Here is a 21,556-nt window from a genome sequence, read left to right on the forward strand (position 1 = left end):
TCAGTTATCTAAACATAAAACACAAGAATAATTGGCATCGAAAGTATTTTAAGGCTCTTAGACTTTACATATAACGTGATATACAATTTACTTCTAAGACAAACTAATCTGTTCTGCTAGGATGAAGACCTTAGTAAAGGGTGGCAACAGTAATTTTGAAGGATAATACTTTAGCTTGAGCCATTTTTCCTAAATAATGTTATTTAAGAAACAGCTTTTAGAGGAAATGCATTAATCTAAGATCTTGATTTAATGACCCCTTTTTCAACAAGGCCAAATTATTTGTCAAAATCACAATCAAAAATATAAATAGTAAAATGATAAACCCTAACAGGAAGCAGGTTTGGACATACTGATGTGCTTGTCAGGATGGCCGAGCGGTCTAAGACACCAGACTCAAGATTCTACTCTTCCAGTTAATGGGAATTCTGGTCTCTGTAAAGAGGCGTAGGTTCAAATCCCACTTCTGACAATATATTTTTGCTCTTTGGTTATGTTTTACACTCAAAATTACTGACATTGAGAAGTATGCTCAGGACATCCACAGTCTTTCAATCTTTCCTCTCCCAGACATTGATATCTTGATCCCATTTATTTATAAGCAATATGAAGCACAATGATTGAATGTATTAAAGGGCATAGAAACTTTTAAAGACCTAAGAATTGATCGATTTTCCCATCTACATTCCAATCAAGATCAAATTACATTAGAGTTAAATTAATTAAATTATTCTTAAATGATAAAGACACTATGATTAGTTTTAAAATTCTAAAGTTCAGTTCATGTAGAAATTGACTGTTGAAATAATGTTTTACATAGAAACAGAATTTGATGGCAGATAAGAACCACTTGGCCCACATAGTCTGCTCCTTTTCATGTATCCTTTAGGCAACTTCAATCCTATTTGCTCCTTACATTTCTCTTAAGGATATTCTTATGCCTATCCCAAGCGTGTTTAAATTGTTTCACCGTTTAGCTTCAACAACATCGGATGGGAGGCTTTTCTATTTATCAACTACCCTTTCTGTGAAGTAATTTTTCTTCAAATTTCCTCTAAGTCTACCTCCCTCCAGTTTCAGTGCATGTCCTCGTGTTCTTGTACATCTCTTCCTTTGAAGAATAAGTATTGTTTGCACAACATTCTTTTAGTATTCAGTAATCTAAACATAAAACACAAGAATAATTGGCATCGAAAGTATTTTAAGGCTCTTAGACTTTACATATAACGTGATATACAATTTACTTCTAAGACAAACTAATCTGTTCTGCTAGGATGAAGACCTTAGTAAAGGGTGGCAACAGTAATTTTGAAGGATAACACTTTAGCTTGAGCCATTTTTCCTAAATAATGTTATTTAAGAAACAGCTTCTAGAGGAAATGCATTAATCTAAGATCTTGATTTAATGACCCCTTTTTCAACAAGGCCAAATTATTTGTCAAAATCACAATCAAAAATATAAATAGTAAAATGATAAACCCTAACAGGAAGCAGGTTTGGACATACTGATGTGCTTGTCAGGATGGCCGAGCGGTCTAAGACACCAGACTCAAGATTCTACTCTTCCAGTTAATGGGAATTCTGGTCTCTGTAAAGAGGCGTAGCTTCAAATCCCACTTCTGACAATATATTTTTGCTCTTTGGTTATGTTTTACACTCAAAATGACTGACATTGAGAAGTATGCTCAGGACATCCACAGTCTTTCAATCTTTCCTCTCCCAGACATTGATATCTTGATCCCATTTATTTCTCAGCAATATGAAGCACAATGATTGAATGAATTAAAGGGCATAGAAACTTTTAAAGACCTAAGAATTGATCGATTTTCCCATTTACATTCCAATCAAGTTCAAACTACATTAGTCTTAAATTAATTAAATTATTCTTAAATGATAAAGACACTATGATTAGTTTTAAAATTCTAAAGTTCAGTTCATGTAGAAATTGGCGGTTGAAATAATGTTTTACATAGAAACAGAATTTGATGGCAGATAAGAACCACTTGGCCCACGTAGTCTGCTCCTTTTCATGTATCCTTTAGGCAACTTCAACCCTATTTGCTCCTTACATTTCTTTTAAGGATATTCTTATGCCTATCCCAAGCGTATTTAAATTGTTTCACCATTTAGCTTCAACAACATCGGATGGGAGGCTTTTCTATTTATCAATTACCCTTTCTGTGAAGTAATTTTTCTTCAAATTTCCTCTAAGTCTACCTCCCTTCAGTTTCAGTGCATGTCCTCATGTTCTTGTACATCTCTTCCTTTGAAGAATAAGTATTGTTTGCACAACATTCTTTTAGTATTCAGTAATCTAAACATAAAACACAAGAATAATTGGCATCGAAAGTATTTTAAGGCTCTTAGACTTTACATATAACGTGATATACAATTTACTTCTAAGACAAACTAATCTGTTCTGCTAGGATGAAGACCTCAGTAAAGGGTAGCAACAGTAATTTTGAAGGATAACACTTTAGCTTGAGCCATTTTTCCTAAATAATGTTATTTAAGAAACAGCTTTTAGAGGAAATGCATTAATCTAAGATCTTGATTTAATGACCCCATTTTCAACAAGGCCAAATTATTTGTCAAAATCACAATCAAAAATATAAACAGTAAAATGATAAACCCTAACAGGAAGCAAGTTTGGACATACTGATATGCATGTCAGGATGGCTGAGCGGTCTAAGGCGCCAGACTCAAGATTCTACTCTTCCAGTTAATGGGAATTCTGGTCTCTGTAAAGATGCGTGGGTTCAAATCCCACTTCTGACAATATTTTCTTGCTCTTTGGTTATGTTTTACACTCAAAATGACCGACATTGAGAAGTATGCTCAGGACATCCACAGACTTTCAATCTTTCCTCACCCAGACATTGATATCTTGATCCCATTTATTTCTAAGCAATATGAAGCACAATGATTGAATGAATTAAAGGGCATAGAAACTGTTAAAGACCTAAGAATTGATCGATTTTCCCATCTACATTCCAATCAAGATCAAATTACATTAGAGTTAAATTAATTAAATTATTCTTAAATGATAAAGACACTATGATTAGTTTTAAAATTCTAAAGTTCAGTTCATGTAGAAATTGACTGTTGAAATAATGTTTTACATAGAAACAGAATTTGATGGCAGATAAGAACCACTTGGCCCACGTAGTCTGCTCCTTTTCATGTATCCTTTAGGCAACTTCAATCCTATTTGCTCCTTACATTTCTCTTAAGGATATTCTTATGCCTATCCCAAGCGTGTTTAAATTGTTTCACCATTTAGCTTCAACAACATCGGATGGGAGGCTTTTCTATTTATCAACTACCCTTTCTGTGAAGTAATTTTTCTTCAAATTTCCTCTAAGTCTACCTCCCTCCAGTTTCAGTGCATGTCCTCGTGTTCTTGTACATCTCTTCCTTTGAAGAATAAGTATTGTTTGCACAACATTCTTTTAGTATTCAGTAATCTAAACATAAAACACAAGAATAATTGGCATCGAAAGTATTTTAAGGCTCTTAGACTTTACATATAACGTGATATACAATTTACTTCTAAGACAAACTAATCTGTTCTGCTAGGATGAAGACCTTAGTAAAGGGTGGCAACAGTAATTTTGAAGGATAACACTTTAGCTTGAGCCATTTTTCCTAAATAATGTTATTTAAGAAACAGCTTTTAGAGGAAATGCATTAATCTAAGATCTTGATTTAATGACCCCTTTTTCAACAAGGCCAAATTATTTGTCAAAATCACAATCAAAAATATAAATAGTAAAATGATAAACCCTAACAGGAAGCAGGTTTGGACATACTGATGTGCTTGTCAGGATGGCCGAGCGGTCTAAGACACCAGACTCAAGATTCTACTCTTCCAGTTAATGGGAATTCTGGTCTCTGTAAAGAGGCGTAGGTTCAAATCCCACTTCTGACAATATATTTTTGCTCTTTGGTTATGTTTTACACTCAAAATGACTGACATTGAGAAGTATGCTCAGGACATCCACAGTCTTTCAATCTTTCCTCTCCCAGACATTGATATCTTGATCCCATTTATTTCTCAGCAATATGAAGCACAATGATTGAATGAATTAAAGGGCATAGAAACTTTTAAAGACCTAAGAATTGATCGATTTTCCCATCTGCATTCCAATCAAGATCAAATTACATTAGAGTTAAATTAATTACATTATTCTTAAATGATAAAGACACTATGATTAGTTTTAAAATTCTAAAGTTCAGTTCATATAGAAATTGGCTATTGAAATAATGTATTACATAGAAACAGAATTTGATGGCAGATAAGAACCACTTGGCCAATGTAGTCTGCTCCTTTTCATGTATCCTTTAGGCAACTTCAATCCTATTTGCTCCTTACATTTCTCTTAAGGATATTCTTATGCCTATCCCAAGCGTGTTTAAATTGTTTCACCATTTAGCTTCAACAACATCGGATGGGAGGCTTTTCTATTTATCAACTACCCTTTCTGTGAAGTAATTTTTCTTCAAATTTCCTCTAAGTCTACCTCCCTCCAGTTTCAGTGCATGTCCTCGTGTTCTTGTACATCTCTTCCTTTGAAGAATAAGTATTGTTTGCACAACATTCTTTTAGTATTCAGTTATCTAAACATAAAACACAAGAATAATTGGCATCGAAAGTATTTTAAGGCTCTTAGACTTTACATATAACGTGATATACAATTTACTTCTAAGACAAACTAATCTGTTCTGCTAGGATGAAGACCTTAGTAAAGGGTGGCAACAGTAATTTTGAAGGATAATACTTTAGCTTGAGCCATTTTTCCTAAATAATGTTATTTAAGAAACAGCTTTTAGAGGAAATGCATTAATCTAAGATCTTGATTTAATGACCCCTTTTTCAACAAGGCCAAATTATTTGTCAAAATCACAATCAAAAATATAAATAGTAAAATGATAAACCCTAACAGGAAGCAGGTTTGGACATACTGATGTGCTTGTCAGGATGGCCGAGCGGTCTAAGACACCAGACTCAAGATTCTACTCTTCCAGTTAATGGGAATTCTGGTCTCTGTAAAGAGGCGTAGGTTCAAATCCCACTTCTGACAATATATTTTTGCTCTTTGGTTATGTTTTACACTCAAAATTACTGACATTGAGAAGTATGCTCAGGACATCCACAGTCTTTCAATCTTTCCTCTCCCAGACATTGATATCTTGATCCCATTTATTTATAAGCAATATGAAGCACAATGATTGAATGTATTAAAGGGCATAGAAACTTTTAAAGACCTAAGAATTGATCGATTTTCCCATCTACATTCCAATCAAGATCAAATTACATTAGAGTTAAATTAATTAAATTATTCTTAAATGATAAAGACACTATGATTAGTTTTAAAATTCTAAAGTTCAGTTCATGTAGAAATTGACTGTTGAAATAATGTTTTACATAGAAACAGAATTTGATGGCAGATAAGAACCACTTGGCCCACATAGTCTGCTCCTTTTCATGTATCCTTTAGGCAACTTCAATCCTATTTGCTCCTTACATTTCTCTTAAGGATATTCTTATGCCTATCCCAAGCGTGTTTAAATTGTTTCACCGTTTAGCTTCAACAACATCGGATGGGAGGCTTTTCTATTTATCAACTACCCTTTCTGTGAAGTAATTTTTCTTCAAATTTCCTCTAAGTCTACCTCCCTCCAGTTTCAGTGCATATCCTCGTGTTCTTGTACATCTCTTCCTTTGAAGAATAAGTATTGTTTGCACAACATTCTTTTAGTATTCAGTAATCTAAACATAAAACACAAGAATAATTGGCATCGAAAGTATTTTAAGGCTCTTAGACTTTACATATAACGTGATATACAATTTACTTCTAAGACAAACTAATCTGTTCTGCTAGGATGAAGACCTTAGTAAAGGGTGGCAACAGTAATTTTGAAGGATAACACTTTAGCTTGAGCCATTTTTCCTAAATAATGTTATTTAAGAAACAGCTTCTAGAGGAAATGCATTAATCTAAGATCTTGATTTAATGACCCCTTTTTCAACAAGGCCAAATTATTTGTCAAAATCACAATCAAAAATATAAATAGTAAAATGATAAACCCTAACAGGAAGCAGGTTTGGACATACTGATGTGCTTGTCAGGATGGCCGAGCGGTCTAAGACACCAGACTCAAGATTCTACTCTTCCAGTTAATGGGAATTCTGGTCTCTGTAAAGAGGCGTAGCTTCAAATCCCACTTCTGACAATATATTTTTGCTCTTTGGTTATGTTTTACACTCAAAATGACTGACATTGAGAAGTATGCTCAGGACATCCACAGTCTTTCAATCTTTCCTCTCCCAGACATTGATATCTTGATCCCATTTATTTCTCAGCAATATGAAGCACAATGATTGAATGAATTAAAGGGCATAGAAACTTTTAAAGACCTAAGAATTGATCGATTTTCCCATCTGCATTCCAATCAAGATCAAATTACATTAGAGTTAAATTAATTACATTATTCTTAAATGATAAAGACACTATGATTAGTTTTAAAATTCTAAAGTTCAGTTCATATAGAAATTGGCTATTGAAATAATGTATTACATAGAAACAGAATTTGATGGCAGATAAGAACCACTTGGCCAATGTAGTCTGCTCCTTTTCATGTATCCTTTAGGCAACTTCAATCCTATTTGCTCCTTACATTTCTCTTAAGGATATTCTTATGCCTATCCCAAGCGTGTTTAAATTGTTTCACCATTTAGCTTCAACAACATCGGATGGGAGGCTTTTCTATTTATCAACTACCCTTTCTGTGAAGTAATTTTTCTTCAAATTTCCTCTAAGTCTACCTCCCTCCAGTTTAAGTGCATGTCCTCGTGTTCTTGTACATCTCTTCCTTTGAAGAATAAGTATTGTTTGCATAACATTCTTTTAGTATTCAGTTATCTAAACATAAAACACAAGAATAATTGGCATCGAAAGTATTTTAAGGCTCTTAGACTTTACATATAACGTGATATACAATTTACTTCTAAGACAAACTAATCTGTTCTGCTAGGATGAAGACCTTAGTAAAGGGTGGCAACAGTAATTTTGAAGGATAATACTTTAGCTTGAGCCATTTTTCCTAAATAATGTTATTTAAGAAACAGCTTTTAGAGGAAATGCATTAATCTAAGATCTTGATTTAATGACCCCTTTTTCAACAAGTCCAAATTATTTGTCAAAATCACAATCAAAAATATAAATAGTAAAATGATAAACCCTAACAGGAAGCAGGTTTGGACATACTGATGTGCTTGTCAGGATGGCCGAGCGGTCTAAGACACTAGACTCAAGATTCTACTCTTCCAGTTAATGGGAATTCTGGTCTCTGTAAAGAGGCGTAGGTTCAAATCCCACTTCTGACAATATATTTTTGCTCTTTGGTTATGTTTTACACTCAAAATTACTGACATTGAGAAGTATGCTCAGGACATCCACAGTCTTTCAATCTTTCCTCTCCCAGACATTGATATCTTGATCCCATTTATTTCTAAGCAATATGAAGCACAATGATTGAATGTATTAAAGGGCATAGAAACTTTTAAAGACCTAAGAATTGATCGATTTTCCCATCTACATTCCAATCAAGATCAAATTACATTAGAGTTAAATTAATTAAATTATTCTTAAATGATAAAGACACTATGATTAGTTTTAAAATTCTAAAGTTCAGTTCATGTAGAAATTGACTGTTGAAATAATGTTTTACATAGAAACAGAATTTGATGGCAGATAAGAACCACTTGGCCCACATAGTCTGCTCCTTTTCATGTATCCTTTAGGCAACTTCAATCCTATTTGCTCCTTACATTTCTCTTAAGGATATTCTTATGCCTATCCCAAGCGTGTTTAAATTGTTTCACCGTTTAGCTTCAACAACATCGGATGGGAGGCTTTTCTATTTATCAACTACCCTTTCTGTGAAGTAATTTTTCTTCAAATTTCCTCTAAGTCTACCTCCCTCCAGTTTCAGTGCATGTCCTCGTGTTCTTGTACATCTCTTCCTTTGAAGAATAAATATTGTTTGCACAACATTCTTTTAGTATTCAGTAATCTAAACATAAAACACAAGAATAATTGGCATCGAAAGTATTTTAAGGCTCTTAGACTTTACATATAACATGATATACAATTTTCTTCTAAGACAAACTAATCTGTTCTGCTAGGATGAAGACCTTAGTAAAGGGTGGCAACAGTAATTTTGAAGGATAAAACTTTAGCTTGAGCCATTTTTCCTAAATAATGTTATTTAAGAAACAGCTTTTAGAGGAAATGCATAAATCTAAGATCTTGATTTAATGACCCCTTTTTCAACAAGTCCAAATTACTTGTCAAAATCACAATCAAAAATATAAATAGTAAAATGATAAACCCTAACAGGAAACAGGTTCGGATATACTGATGTGCTTGTCAGGATGGCCGAGTGGTCTAAGGCGCCAGACTCAAGATTCTACTCTTCCAGTTAATGGGAATTCTTGTCTCTGTAAAGAGGCGTGGGTTCAAATCCCACTTCTGATAATATTTTCTTACTCTTTGGTTATGTTTTACACTCAAAATGACCGAAATTGAGAAGCATGCTCAGGACATCCACAGTCTTTCAATCTTTCCTCTACCAGACATTGATATCTTGATCCCATTTATTTCTCAGCAATATGAAGCACAATGATTGAATGAATTAAAGGGCATAGAAACTTTTAAAGACATAAGAATTGATCGATTTTCCCATCTGCATTCCAATCAAGATCAAATTACATTAGAGTTAAATTAATTACATTATTCTTAAATGATAAAGACACTATGATTAGTTTTAAAATTCTAAAGTTCAGTTCATATAGAAATTGGCTATTGAAATAATGTATTACATAGAAACAGAATTTGATGGCAGATAAGAACCACTTGGCCAATGTAGTCTGCTCCTTTTCATGTATACTTTAGGCAACTTCAATCCTATTTGCTCCTTACATTTCTCTTAAGGATATTCTTATGCCTATCCCAAGCGTGTTTAAATTGTTTCACCATTTAGCTTCAACAACATCGGATGGGAGGCTTTTCTATTTATCAACTACCCTTTCTGTGAAGTAATTTTTCTTCAAATTTCCTCTAAGTCTACCTCCCTCCAGTTTAAGTGCATGTCCTCGTGTTCTTGTACATCTCTTCCTTTGAAGAATAAGTATTGTTTGCACAACATTCTTTTAGTATTCAGTTATCTAAACATAAAACACAAGAATAATTGGCATCGAAAGTATTTTAAGGCTCTTAGACTTTACATATAACGTGATATACAATTTACTTCTAAGACAAACTAATCTGTTCTGCTAGGATGAAGACCTTAGTAAAGGGTGGCAACAGTAATTTTGAAGGATAACACTTTAGCTTGAGCCATTTTTCCTAAATAATGTTATTTAAGAAACAGCTTTTAGAGGAAATGCATTAATCTAAGATCTTGATTTAATGACCCCTTTGTCAACAAGGCCAAATTATTTGTCAAAATCACAATCAAAAATATAAATGGTAAAATGATAAACCCTAACAGGAAGCAGGTTTGGACATACTGATGTGCTTGTCAGGATGGCCGAGCGGTCTAAGACATCAGACTCAAGATTCTACTCTTCCAGTTAATGGGAATTCTGGTCTCTGTAAAGAGGCGTAGGTTCAAATCCCACTTCTGACAATATATTTTTGCTCTTTGGTTATGTTTTACTCTCAAAATTACTGACATTGAGAAGTATGCTCAGGACATCCACAGTCTTTCAATCTTTCCTCTCCCAGACATTGATATCTTGATCCCATTTATTTCTAAGCAATATGAAGCACAATGATTGAATGAATTAAAGGGCATAGAAACTTTTAAAGACCTAAGAATTGATCGATTTTCCCATCTACATTCCAATCAAGATCAAATTACATTAGAGTTAAATTAATTAAATTATTCTTAAATGATAAAGACACTATGATTAGTTTTAAAATTCTAAAGTTCAGTTCATGTAGAAATTGACTATTGAAATAATGTATTACATAGAAACAGAATTTGATGGCAGATAAGAACCACTTGGCCCATGTAGTCTGCTCCTTTTCATGTATCCTTTAGGCAACTTCAACCCTATTTGCTCCTTACATTTCTCTTAAGGATATTCTTATGCCTATCCGAAGCGTGTTTAAATTGTTTCAATGTTTAGCTTCAACAACATCGGATGGGAGGCTTTTCTATTTATCAACTACCCTTTCTGTGAAGTAATTTTTCATCAAATTTCCTCTAAGTCTACCTCCCTCCAGTTTCAGTGCATGTCCTCGTGTTCTTGTACATCTCTTCCTTTGAAGAATAAGTATTGTTTGCACAACATTCTTTTAGTATTCAGTAATCTAAACATAAAACACAAGAATAATTGGCATTGAAAGTATTTTAAGGCTCTTAGACTTTACATATAACGTGATATACAATTTACTTCTAAGACAAACTAATCTGTTCTGCTAGGATGAAGACCTTAGTAAAGGGTGGCAACAGTAATTTTGAAGGATAACACTTTAGCTTGAGCCATTTTTCCTAAATAATGTTATTTAAGAAACAGCTTTTAGAGGAAATGCATTAATCTAAGATCTTGATTTAATGACCCCATTTTCAACAAGGCCAAATTATTTGTCAAAATCACAATCAAAAATATAAATAGTAAAATGATAAACCCTAACAGGAAGCAGGTTTGGACATACTGATGTGCATGTCAGGATGGCCGAGTGGTCTAAGGCGCCAGACTCAAGTTTCTACTCTTCCAGTTAATGGGAATTCTGGTCTCTGTAAAGAGGCGTGGGTTCAAATCCCACTTCTGACAATATTTTCTTGCTCTTTGGTTATGTTTTACACTCAAAATGACCGACATTGAGAAGTATGCTCAGGACATCCACAGTCTTTCAATCTTTCCTCTCCCAGACATTGATATCTTGATCCCATTTATTTCTAAGCAATATGAAGCACAATGATTGAATGAATTAAAGGGCATAGAAACTGTTAAAGACCTAAGAATTGATCGATTTTCACATCTACATTCCAATCAAGATCAAATTACATTAGACTTAAATTAATTAAATTATTCTTAAATGATAAAGACACTATGATTAGTTTTAAAATTCTAAAGTTCAGTTCATGTAGAAATTTACTGTTGAAATAATGTTTTACATAGAAACAGAATTTGATGGCAGATAAGAACCACTTGGCCCACGTAGTCTGCTCCTTTTCATGTATCCTTTAGGCAACTTCAATCCTATTTGCTCCTTACATTTCTCTTAAGGATATTCTTATGCCTATCCCAAGCGTGTTTAAATTGTTTCACCATTTAGCTTCAACAACATCGGATGGGAGGCTTTTCTATTTATCAACTACCCTTTCTGTGAAGTAATTTTTCTTCAAATTTCCTCTAAGTCTACCTCCCTCCAGTTTCAGTGCATGTCCTCGTGTTCTTGTACATCTCTTCCTTTGAAGAATAAATATTGTTTGCACAACATTCTTTTAGTATTCAGTAATCTAAACATAAAACACAAGAATAATTGGCATCGAAAGTATTTTAAGGCTCTTAGACTTTACATATAACATGATATACAATTTTCTTCTAAGACAAACTAATCTGTTCTGCTAGGATGAAGACCTTAGTAAAGGGTGGCAACAGTAATTTTGAAGGATAACACTTTAGCTTGAGCCATTTTTCCTAAATAATGTTATTTAAGAAACAGCTTTTAGAGGAAATGCATAAATCTAAGATCTTGATTTAATGACCCCTTTTTCAACAAGTCCAAATTATTTGTCAAAATCACAATCAAAAATATAAATAGTAAAATGATAAACCCTAACAGGAAGCAGGTTCGGATATACTGTTGTGCTTGTCAGGATGGCCGAGTGGTCTAAGGTGCCAGACTCAAGATTCTATTCTTCCAGTTAATGCGAATTCTTGTCTCTGTAAAGAGGCGTGGGTTCAAATCCCACTTCTGATAATATTTTCTTACTCTTTGGTTATGTTTTACACTCAAAATGACCGACATTGAGAAGCATGCTCAGGACATCCACAGTCTTTCAATCTTTCCTCTACCAGACATTGATATCTTGATCCCATTTATTTCTCAGCAATATGAAGCACAATGATTGAATGAATTAAAGGGCATAGAAACTTTTAAAGACCTAAGAATTGATCGATTTTCCCATCTGCATTCCAATCAAGATCAAATTACATTAGAGTTAAATTAATTACATTATTCTTAAATGATAAAGACACTATGATTAGTTTTAAAATTCTAAAGTTCAGTTCATATAGAAATTGGCTATTGAAATAATGTATTACATAGAAACAGAATTTGATGGCAGATAAGAACCACTTGGCCAATGTAGTCTGCTCCTTTTCATGTATACTTTAGGCAACTTCAATCCTATTTGCTCCTTATATTTCTCTTAAGGATATTCTTATGCCTATCCCAAGCGTGTTTAAATTGTTTCACCATTTAGCTTCAACAACATCGGATGGGAGGCTTTTCTATTTATCAACTACCCTTTCTGTGAAGTAATTTTTCTTCAAATTTCCTCTAAGTCTACCTCCCTCCAGTTTAAGTGCATGTCCTCGTGTTCTTGTACATCTCTTCCTTTGAAGAATAAGTATTGTTTGCACAACATTCTTTTAGTATTCAGTTATCTAAACATAAAACACAAGAATAATTGGCATCGAAAGTATTTTAAGGCTCTTAGACTTTACATATAACGTGATATACAATTTTCTTCTAAGACAAACTAATCTGTTCTGCTAGGATGAAGACCTTAGTAGAGGGTGGCAACAGTAATTTTGAAGGATAACACTTTAGCTTGAGCCATTTTTCCTAAATAATGTTATTTAAGAAACAGCTTTTAGAGGAAATGCATTAATCTAAGATCTTGTTTTAATGACCCCTTTTTCAACAAGGCCAAATTATTTGTCAAAATCACAATCAAAAATATAAATAGTAAAATGATAAACCCTAACAGGAAGCAGGTTTGGACATACTGATGTGCTTGTCAGGATGGCCGAGCGGTCTAAGACACCAGACTCAAGATTCTACTCTTCCAGTTAATGGGAATTCTAGTCTCTGTAAAGAGGCGTAGGTTCAAATCCCACTTCTGACAATATATTTTTGCTCTTTGGTTATGTTTTACACTCAAAATGACTGACATTGAGAAGTATGCTCAGGACATCCACAGTCTTTCAATCTTTCCTCTACCAGACATTGATATCTTGATCCCATTTATTTCTAAGCAATATGAAGCACAATGATTGAATGAATTAAAGGGCATAGAAACTTTTAAAGACCTAAGAATTGATCGATTTTCCCATCTACATTCCAATCAAGATCAAATTACATTAGAGTTAAATTAATTAAATTATTCTTAAATGATAAAGACACTATGATTAGTTTTAAAATTCTAAAGTTCAGTTCATGTAGAAATTGGCTATTGAAATAATGTATTACATAGAAACAGAATTTGATGGCAGATAAGAACCACTTGGCCCATGTAGTCTGCTCCTTTTCATGTATCCTTTAGGCAACTTCAACCCTATTTGCTCCTTACATTTCTCTTAAGGAAATTCTTATGCCTATACGAAGCGTGTTTAAATTGTTTCACCGTTTAGCTTCAACAACATCGGATGGGAGGCTTTTCTATTTATCAACTACCCTTTCTGTGAAGTAATTTTTCATCAAATTTCCTCTAAGTCTACCTCCCTCCAGTTTCAGTGCATGTCCTTGTGTTCTTGTACATCTCTTCCTTTGAAGAATAAGTATTGTTTGCACAACATTCTTTTAGTATTCAGTAATCTAAACATAAAACACAAGAATAATTGGCATTGAAAGTATTTTAAGGCTCTTAGACTTTACATATAACGTGATATACAATTCACTTCTAAGACAAACTAATCTGTTCTGCTAGGATGAAGACCTTAGTAAAGGGTGGCAACAGTAATTTTGAAGGATAACACTTTAGCTTGAGCCATTTTTCCTAAATAATGTTATTTAAGAAACAGCTTTTAGAGGAAATGCATTAATCTAAGATCTTGATTTAATGACCCCATTTTCAACAAGGCCAAATTATTTGTCAAAATCACAATCAAAAATATAAATAGTAAAATGATAAACCCTAACAGGAAGCAGGTTTGGACATACTGATGTGCATGTCAGGATGGCCGAGCGGTCTAAGGCGCCAGACTCAAGATTCTACTCTTCCAGTTAATGGGAATTCTGGTCTCTGTAAAGAGGCGTGGGTTCAAATCCCACTTCTGACAATATTTTCTTGCTCTTTGGTTATGTTTTACACTCAAAATGACCGACATTGAGAAGTATGCTCAGGACATCCACAGTCTTTCAATTTTTCCTCTCCCAGACATTGATATCTTGATCCCTTTTATTTCTAAGCAATATGAAGCACAATGATTGAATGAATTAAAGGGCATAGAAACTGTTAAAGACCTAAGAATTGATCGATTTTCCCATCTACATTCCAATCAAGATCAAATTACATTAGAGTTAAATTAATTAAATTATTCTTAAATGATAAAGACACTATGATTAGTTTTAAAATTCTAAAGTTCAGTTCATGTAGAAATTGACTGTTGAAATAATGTTTTACATAGAAACAGAATTTGATGGCAGATAAGAACCACTTGGCCCACGTAGTCTGCTCCGTTTCATGTATCCTTTAGGCAACTTCAATCCTATTTGCTCCTTACATTTCTCTTAAGGATATTCTTATGCCTATCCCAAGCGTGTTTAAATTGTTTCACCATTTAGCTTCAACAACATCGGATGGGAGGCTTTTCTCTTTATCAATTACCCTTTCTGTGAAGTAATTTTTCTTCAAATTTCCTCTAAGTCTACCTCCCTTCAGTTTCAGTGCATGTCCTCATGTTCTTGTACATCTCTTCCTTTGAAGAATAAATATTGTTTGCACAACATTCTTTTAGTATTCAGTAATCTAAACATAAAACACAAGAATAATTGGCATCGAAAGTATTTTAAGGCTCTTAGACTTTACATATAACATGATATACAATTTTCTTCTAAGACAAACTAATCTGTTCTGCTAGGATGAAGACCTTAGTAAAGGGTGGCAACAGTAATTTTGAAGGATAAAACTTTAGCTTGAGCCATTTTTCCTAAATAATGTTATTGAAGAAACAGCTTTTAGAGGAAATGCATAAATCTAAGATCTTGATTTAATGACCCCTTTTTCAACAAGTCCAAATTATTTGTCAAAATCACAATCAAAAATATAAATAGTAAAATGATAAACCCTAACAGGAAGCAGGTTCGGATATACTGGTGTGCTTGTCAGGATGGCCGAGTGGTCTAAGACGCCAGACTAAAGATTCTACTCTTCCAGTTAATGGGAATTCTTGTCTCTGTAAAGAGGCGTAGGTTCAAATCCCACTTCTGATAATATTTTCTTACTCTTTGGTTATGTTTTACACTCAAAATGACCGACATTGAGAAGCATGCTCAGGACATCCACAGTCTTTCAATCTTTCATCTCCCAGACATTGATATCTTGATCCCATTTATTTCTCAGCAATATGAAGCACAATGATTGAATGAATTAAAGGGCATAGAAACTTTTAAAGACCTAAGAATTGATCGATTTTCCCATCTGCATTCCAATCAAGATCAAATTACATTAGAGTTAAATTAATTACATTATTCTTAAATGATAAAGACACTATGATTAGTTTTAAAATTCTAAAGTTCAGTTCATATAGAAATTGGCTATTGAAATAATGTATTACATAGAAACAGAATTTGATGGCAGATAAGAACCACTTGGCCAATGTAGTCTGCTCCTTTTCATGTATACTTTAGGCAACTTCAATCCTATTTGCTCCTTATATTTCTCTTAAGGATATTCTTATGCCTATCCCAAGCGTGTTTAAATTGTTTCACCATTTAGCTTCAACAACATCGGATGGGAGGCTTTTCTATTTATCAACTACCCTTTCTGTGAAGTAATTTTTCTTCAAATTTCCTCTAAGTCTACCTCCCTCCAGTTTAAGTGCATGTCCTCGTGTTCTTGTACATCTCTTCCTTTGAAGAATAAGTATTGTTTGCACAACATTCTTTTAGTATTCAGTTATCTAAACATAAAACACAAGAATAATTGGCATCGAAAGTATTTTAAGGCTCTTAGACTTTACATATAACGTGATATACAATTTACTTCTAAGACAAACTAATCTGTTCTGCTAGGATGAAGACCTTAGTAAAGGGTGGCAACAGTAATTTTGAAGGATAACACTTTAGCTTGAGCCATTTTTAGTAAATAATGTTAGTTAAGAAACAGCTTTTAGAGGAAATGCATTAATCTAAGATCTTGTATTAATGACCCCTTTTTCAAAAAGGCCAAATTATTTGTCAAAATCACAATCAAAAATATAAATAGTAAAATGATAAACCCTAACAGGAAGCAGGTTTGGACATACTGATGTGCTTGTCAGGATGGCCGAGCGGTCTAAGACACCAGACTCAAGATTCTACTCTTCCAGTTAATGGGAATTCTAGTCTCTGTAAAGAGGCGTAGGTTCAAATCCCACTTCTGACAATATATTTTTGCTCTTTGGTTATGTTTTACACTCAAAATGACTGACATTGAGAAGTATGCTCAGGACATCCACAGTCTTTCAATCTTTCCTCTACCAGACATTGATATCTTGATCCCATTTATTTCTAAGCAATATGAAGCACAATGATTGAATGAATTAAAGGGCATAGAAACTTTTAAAGACCTAAGAATTGATCGATTTTCCCATCTACATTCCAATCAAGATCAAATTACATTAGAGTTAAATTAATTAAATTATTCTTAAATGATAAAGACACTATGATTAGTTTTAAAATTCTAAAGTTCAGTTCATGTAGAAATTGGCTATTGAAATAATGTATTACATAGAAACAGAATTTGATGCCAGATAAGAACCACTTGGCCCATGTAGTCTGCTCCTTTTCATGTATCCTTTAGGCAACTTCAACCCTATTTGCTCCTTACATTTCTCTTAAGGATATTCTTATGCCTATCCGAAGCGTGTTTAAATTGTTTCACCGTTTAGCTTCAACAACATCGGATGGGAGGCTTTTCTATTTATCAACTACCCTTTCTGTGAAGTAATTTTTCATCAAATTTCCTTTAAGTCTACCTCCCTCCAGTTTCAGTGCATGTCCTCGTGTTCTTGTACATCTCTTCCTTTGAAGAATAAGTATTGTTTGCACAACATTCTTTTAGTATTCAGTAATCTAAACATAAAACACAAGAATAATTGGCATTGAAAGTATTTTAAGGCTCTTAGACTTTACATATAACGTGATATACAATTCACTTCTAAGACAAACTAATCTGTTCTGCTAGGATGAAGACCTTAGTAAAGGGTGGCAACAGTAATTTTGAAGGATAACACTTTAGCTTGAGCCATTTTTCCTAAATAATGTTATTTAAGAAACAGCTTTTAGAGGAAATGCATTAATCTAAGATCTTGATTTAATGACCCCATTTTCAACAAGGCCAAATTATTTGTCAAAATCACAATCAAAAATATAAATAGTAAAATGATAAACCCTAACAGGAAGCAGGTTTGGACATACTGATGTGCATGTCAGGATGGCCGAGCGGTCTAAGGCGCCAGACTCAAGATTCTACTCTTCCAGTTAATGGGAATTCTGGTCTCTGTAAAGAGGCGTGGGTTCAAATCCCACTTCTGACAATATTTTCTTGCTCTTTGGTTATGTTTTACACTCAAAATGACCGACATTGAGAAGTATGCTCAGGACATCCACAGTCTTTCAATCTTTCCTCTCCCAGACATTGATATCTTGATCCCTTTTATTTCTAAGCAATATGAAGCACAATGATTGAATGAATAAAAGGGCATAGAAACTGTTAAAGACCTAAGAATTGATCGATTTTCCCATCTACATACCAATCAAGATCAAATTACATTAGAGTTAAATTAATTAAATTATTCTTAAATGATAAAGACACTATGATTAGTTTTAAAATTCTAAAGTTCAGTTCATGTAGAAATTGACTGTTGAAATAATGTTTTACATAGAAACAGAATTTGATGGCAGATAAGAACCACTTGGCCCACGTAGTCTGCTCCGTTTCATGTATCCTTTAGGCAACTTCAATCCTATTTGCTCCTTACATTTCTCTTAAGGATATTCTTATGCCTATCCCAAGCGTGTTTAAATTGTTTCACCATTTAGCTTCAACAACATCGGATGGGAGGCTTTTCTCTTTATCAATTACCCTTTCTGTGAAGTAATTTTTCTTCAAATTTCCTCTAAGTCTACCTCCCTTCAGTTTCAGTGCATGTCCTCATGTTCTTGTACATCTCTTCCTTTGAAGAATAAATATTGTTTGCACAACATTCTTTTAGTATTCAGTAATCTAAACATAAAACACAAGAATAATTGGCATCGAAAGTATTTTAAGGCTCTTAGACTTTACATATAACATGATATACAATTTTCTTCTAAGACAAACTAATCTGTTCTGCTAGGATGAAGACCTTAGTAAAGGGTGGCAACAGTAATTTTGAAGGATAAAACTTTAGCTTGAGCCATTTTTCCTAAATAATGTTATTTAAGAAACAGCTTTTAGAGGAAATGCATAAATCTAAGATCTTGATTTAATGACCCCTTTTTCAACAAGTCCAAATTATTTGTCAAAATCACAATCAAAAATATAAATAGTAAAATGATAAACCCTAACAGGAAGCAGGTTCGGATATACTGGTGTGCTTGTCAGGATGGCCGAGTGGTCTAAGACGCCAGACTAAAGATTCTACTCTTCCAGTTAATGGGAATTCTTGTCTCTGTAAAGAGGCGTAGGTTCAAATCCCACTTCTGATAATATTTTCTTACTCTTTGGTTATGTTTTATACTCAAAATGACCGACATTGAGAAGCATGCTCAGGACATCCACAGTCTTTCAATCTTTCATCTCCCAGACATTGATATCTTGATCCCATTTATTTCTCAGCAATATGAAGCACAATGATTGAATGAATTAAAGGGCATAGAAACTTTTAAAGACCTAAGAATTGATCGATTTTCCCATCTGCATTCCAATCAAGATCAAATTACATTAGAGTTAAATTAATTACATTATTCTTAAATGATAAAGACACTATGATTAGTTTTAAAATTTTAAAGTTCAGTTCATATAGAAATTGGCTATTGAAATAATGTATTACATAGAAACAGAATTTGATGGCAGATAAGAACCACTTGGCCAATGTAGTCTGCTCCTTTTCATGTATCCTTTAGGCAACTTCAATCCTATTTGCTCCTTACATTTCTCTTAAGGATATTCTTATGCCTATCCCAAGCGTGTTTAAATTGTTTCACCATTTAGCTTCAACAACATCGGATGGGAGGCTTTTCTATTTATCAACTACCCTTTCTGTGAAGTAATTTTTCTTCAAATTTCCTCTAAGTCTACCTCCCTCCAGTTTAAGTGCATGTCCTCGTGTTCTTGTACATCTCTTCATTTGAAGAATAAGTATTGTTTGCACAACATTCTTTTAGTATTCAGTTATCTAAACATAAAACACAAGAATAATTGGCATCGAAAGTATTTTAAGGCTCTTAGACTTTACATATAACGTGATATACAATTTACTTCTAAGACAAACTAATCTGTTCTGCTAGGATGAAGACCTTAGTAAAGGGTGGCAACAGTAATTTTGAAGGATAATACTTTAGCTTGAGCCATTTTTCCTAAATAATGTTATTTAAGAAACAGCTTTTAGAGGAAATGCATTAATCTAAGATCTTGATTTAATGACCCCTTTTTCAACAAGGCCAAATTATTTGTCAAAATCACAATCAAAAATATAAATAGTAAAATGATAAACCCTAACAGGAAGCAGGTTTGGACATACTGATGTGCTTGTCAGGATGGCCGAGTGGTCTAAGACACCAGACTCAAGATTCTACTCTTCCAGTTAATGGGAATTCTGGTCTCTGTAAAGAGGCGTAGGTTCAAATCCCACTTCTGACAATATATTTTTGCTCTTTGGTTATGTTTTACACTCAAAATGACCGACATTGAGAAGCATGCTCAGGACATCCACAGTCTTTCAATCTTTCCTCTACCAGACATTGATATCTTGATCCCATTTATTTCTCAGCAATATGAAGCACAATGATTGAATGAATTAAAGGGCATAGAAACTTTTAAAGACCTAAGAATTGATCGATTTTCCCATCTGCATTCCAATCAAGATCAAATTACATTAGAGTTAAATTAATTACATTATTCTTAAATGATAAAGACACTATGATTAGTTTTAAAATTCTAAAGTTCAGTTCATATAGAAATTGGCTATTGAAATAATGTATTACATAGAAACAGAATTTGATGGCAGATAAGAACCACTTGGCCAATGTAGTCTGCTCCTTTTCATGTATACTTTAGGCAACTTCAATCCTATTTGCTCCTTATATTTCTCTTAAGGATATTCTTATGCCTATCCCAAGCGTGTTTAAATTGTTTCACCATTTAGCTTCAACAACATCGGATGGGAGGCTTTTCTATTTATCAACTACCCTTTCTGTGAAGTAATTTTTCTTCAAATTTCCTCTAAGTCTACCTCCCTCCAGTTTAAGTGCATGTCCTCGTGTTCTTGTACATCTCTTCCTTTGAAGAATAAGTATTGTTTGCACAACATTCTTTTAGTATTCAGTTATCTAAACATAAAACACAAGAATAATTGGCATCGAAAGTATTTTAAGGCTCTTAGACTTTACATATAACGTGATATACAATTTACTTCTAAGACAAACTAATCTGTTCTGCTAGGATGAAGACCTTAGTAAAGGGTGGCAACAGTAATTTTGAAGGATAACACTTTAGCTTGAGCCATTTTTAGTAAATAATGTTATTTAAGAAACAGCTTTTAGAGGAAATGCATTAATCTAAGATCTTGTTTTAATGACCCCTTTTTCAAAAAGGCCAAATTATTTGTCAAAATCACAATCAAAAATATAAATAGTAAAATGATAAACCCTAACAGGAAGCAGGTTTGGACATACTGATGTGCTTGTCAGGGTGGCCGAGCGGTCTAAGACACCAGACTCAAGATTCTACTCTTCCAGTTAATGGGAATTCTAGTCTCTGTAAAGAGGCGTAGGTTCAAATCCCACTTCTGACAATATATTTTTGCTCTTTGGTTATGTTTTACACTCAAAATGACTGACATTGAGAAGTATGCTCAGGACATCCACAGTCTTTCAATCTTTCCTCTACCAGACATTGATATCTTGATCCCATTTATTTCTAAGCAATATGAAGCACAATGATTGAATGAATTAAAGGGCATAGAAACTTTTAAAGACCTAAGAATTGATCGATTTTCCCATCTACATTCCAATCAAGATCAAATTACATTAGAGTTAAATTAATTAAATTATTCTTAAATGATAAAGACACTATGATTAGTTTTAAAATTCTAAAGTTCAGTTCATGTAGAAATTGGCTATTG

General features: G+C 33.5%; 5 non-coding genes across 5 annotated transcripts; all 5 read left to right on the top strand.

Moving 5' to 3' along the window:
- The first annotated feature begins 8,434 nt into the window (after window positions 1–8,434).
- TRNAL-CAA (transfer RNA leucine (anticodon CAA)) lies at window positions 8,435–8,543 on the top strand. The gene is made up of 2 exons: window positions 8,435–8,472; window positions 8,498–8,543. It is a non-coding gene; the product is annotated as a tRNA-Leu (tRNA).
- A 2,197-nt stretch (window positions 8,544–10,740) lies between these two features.
- On the top strand, window positions 10,741–10,849 carry TRNAL-CAA (transfer RNA leucine (anticodon CAA)). The gene is made up of 2 exons: window positions 10,741–10,778; window positions 10,804–10,849. It is a non-coding gene; the product is annotated as a tRNA-Leu (tRNA).
- Window positions 10,850–11,893: 1,044 nt separating this feature from the next.
- On the top strand, window positions 11,894–12,002 carry TRNAL-CAA (transfer RNA leucine (anticodon CAA)). The gene is made up of 2 exons: window positions 11,894–11,931; window positions 11,957–12,002. It is a non-coding gene; the product is annotated as a tRNA-Leu (tRNA).
- Window positions 12,003–14,199: 2,197 nt separating this feature from the next.
- On the top strand, window positions 14,200–14,308 carry TRNAL-CAA (transfer RNA leucine (anticodon CAA)). Its single transcript has 2 exons — window positions 14,200–14,237; window positions 14,263–14,308. It is a non-coding gene; the product is annotated as a tRNA-Leu (tRNA).
- Window positions 14,309–17,658: 3,350 nt separating this feature from the next.
- Window positions 17,659–17,767, top strand: TRNAL-CAA (transfer RNA leucine (anticodon CAA)). The gene is made up of 2 exons: window positions 17,659–17,696; window positions 17,722–17,767. It is a non-coding gene; the product is annotated as a tRNA-Leu (tRNA).
- Window positions 17,768–21,556: the final 3,789 nt, after the last annotated feature.

Source organism: Taudactylus pleione, unplaced genomic scaffold (assembly GCF_031769625.1).
Source record: "Taudactylus pleione unplaced genomic scaffold, aTauple2 ptg000612l, whole genome shotgun sequence".
In the NCBI taxonomy this organism is placed as follows: Eukaryota; Metazoa; Chordata; class Amphibia; order Anura; family Myobatrachidae; genus Taudactylus; species Taudactylus pleione.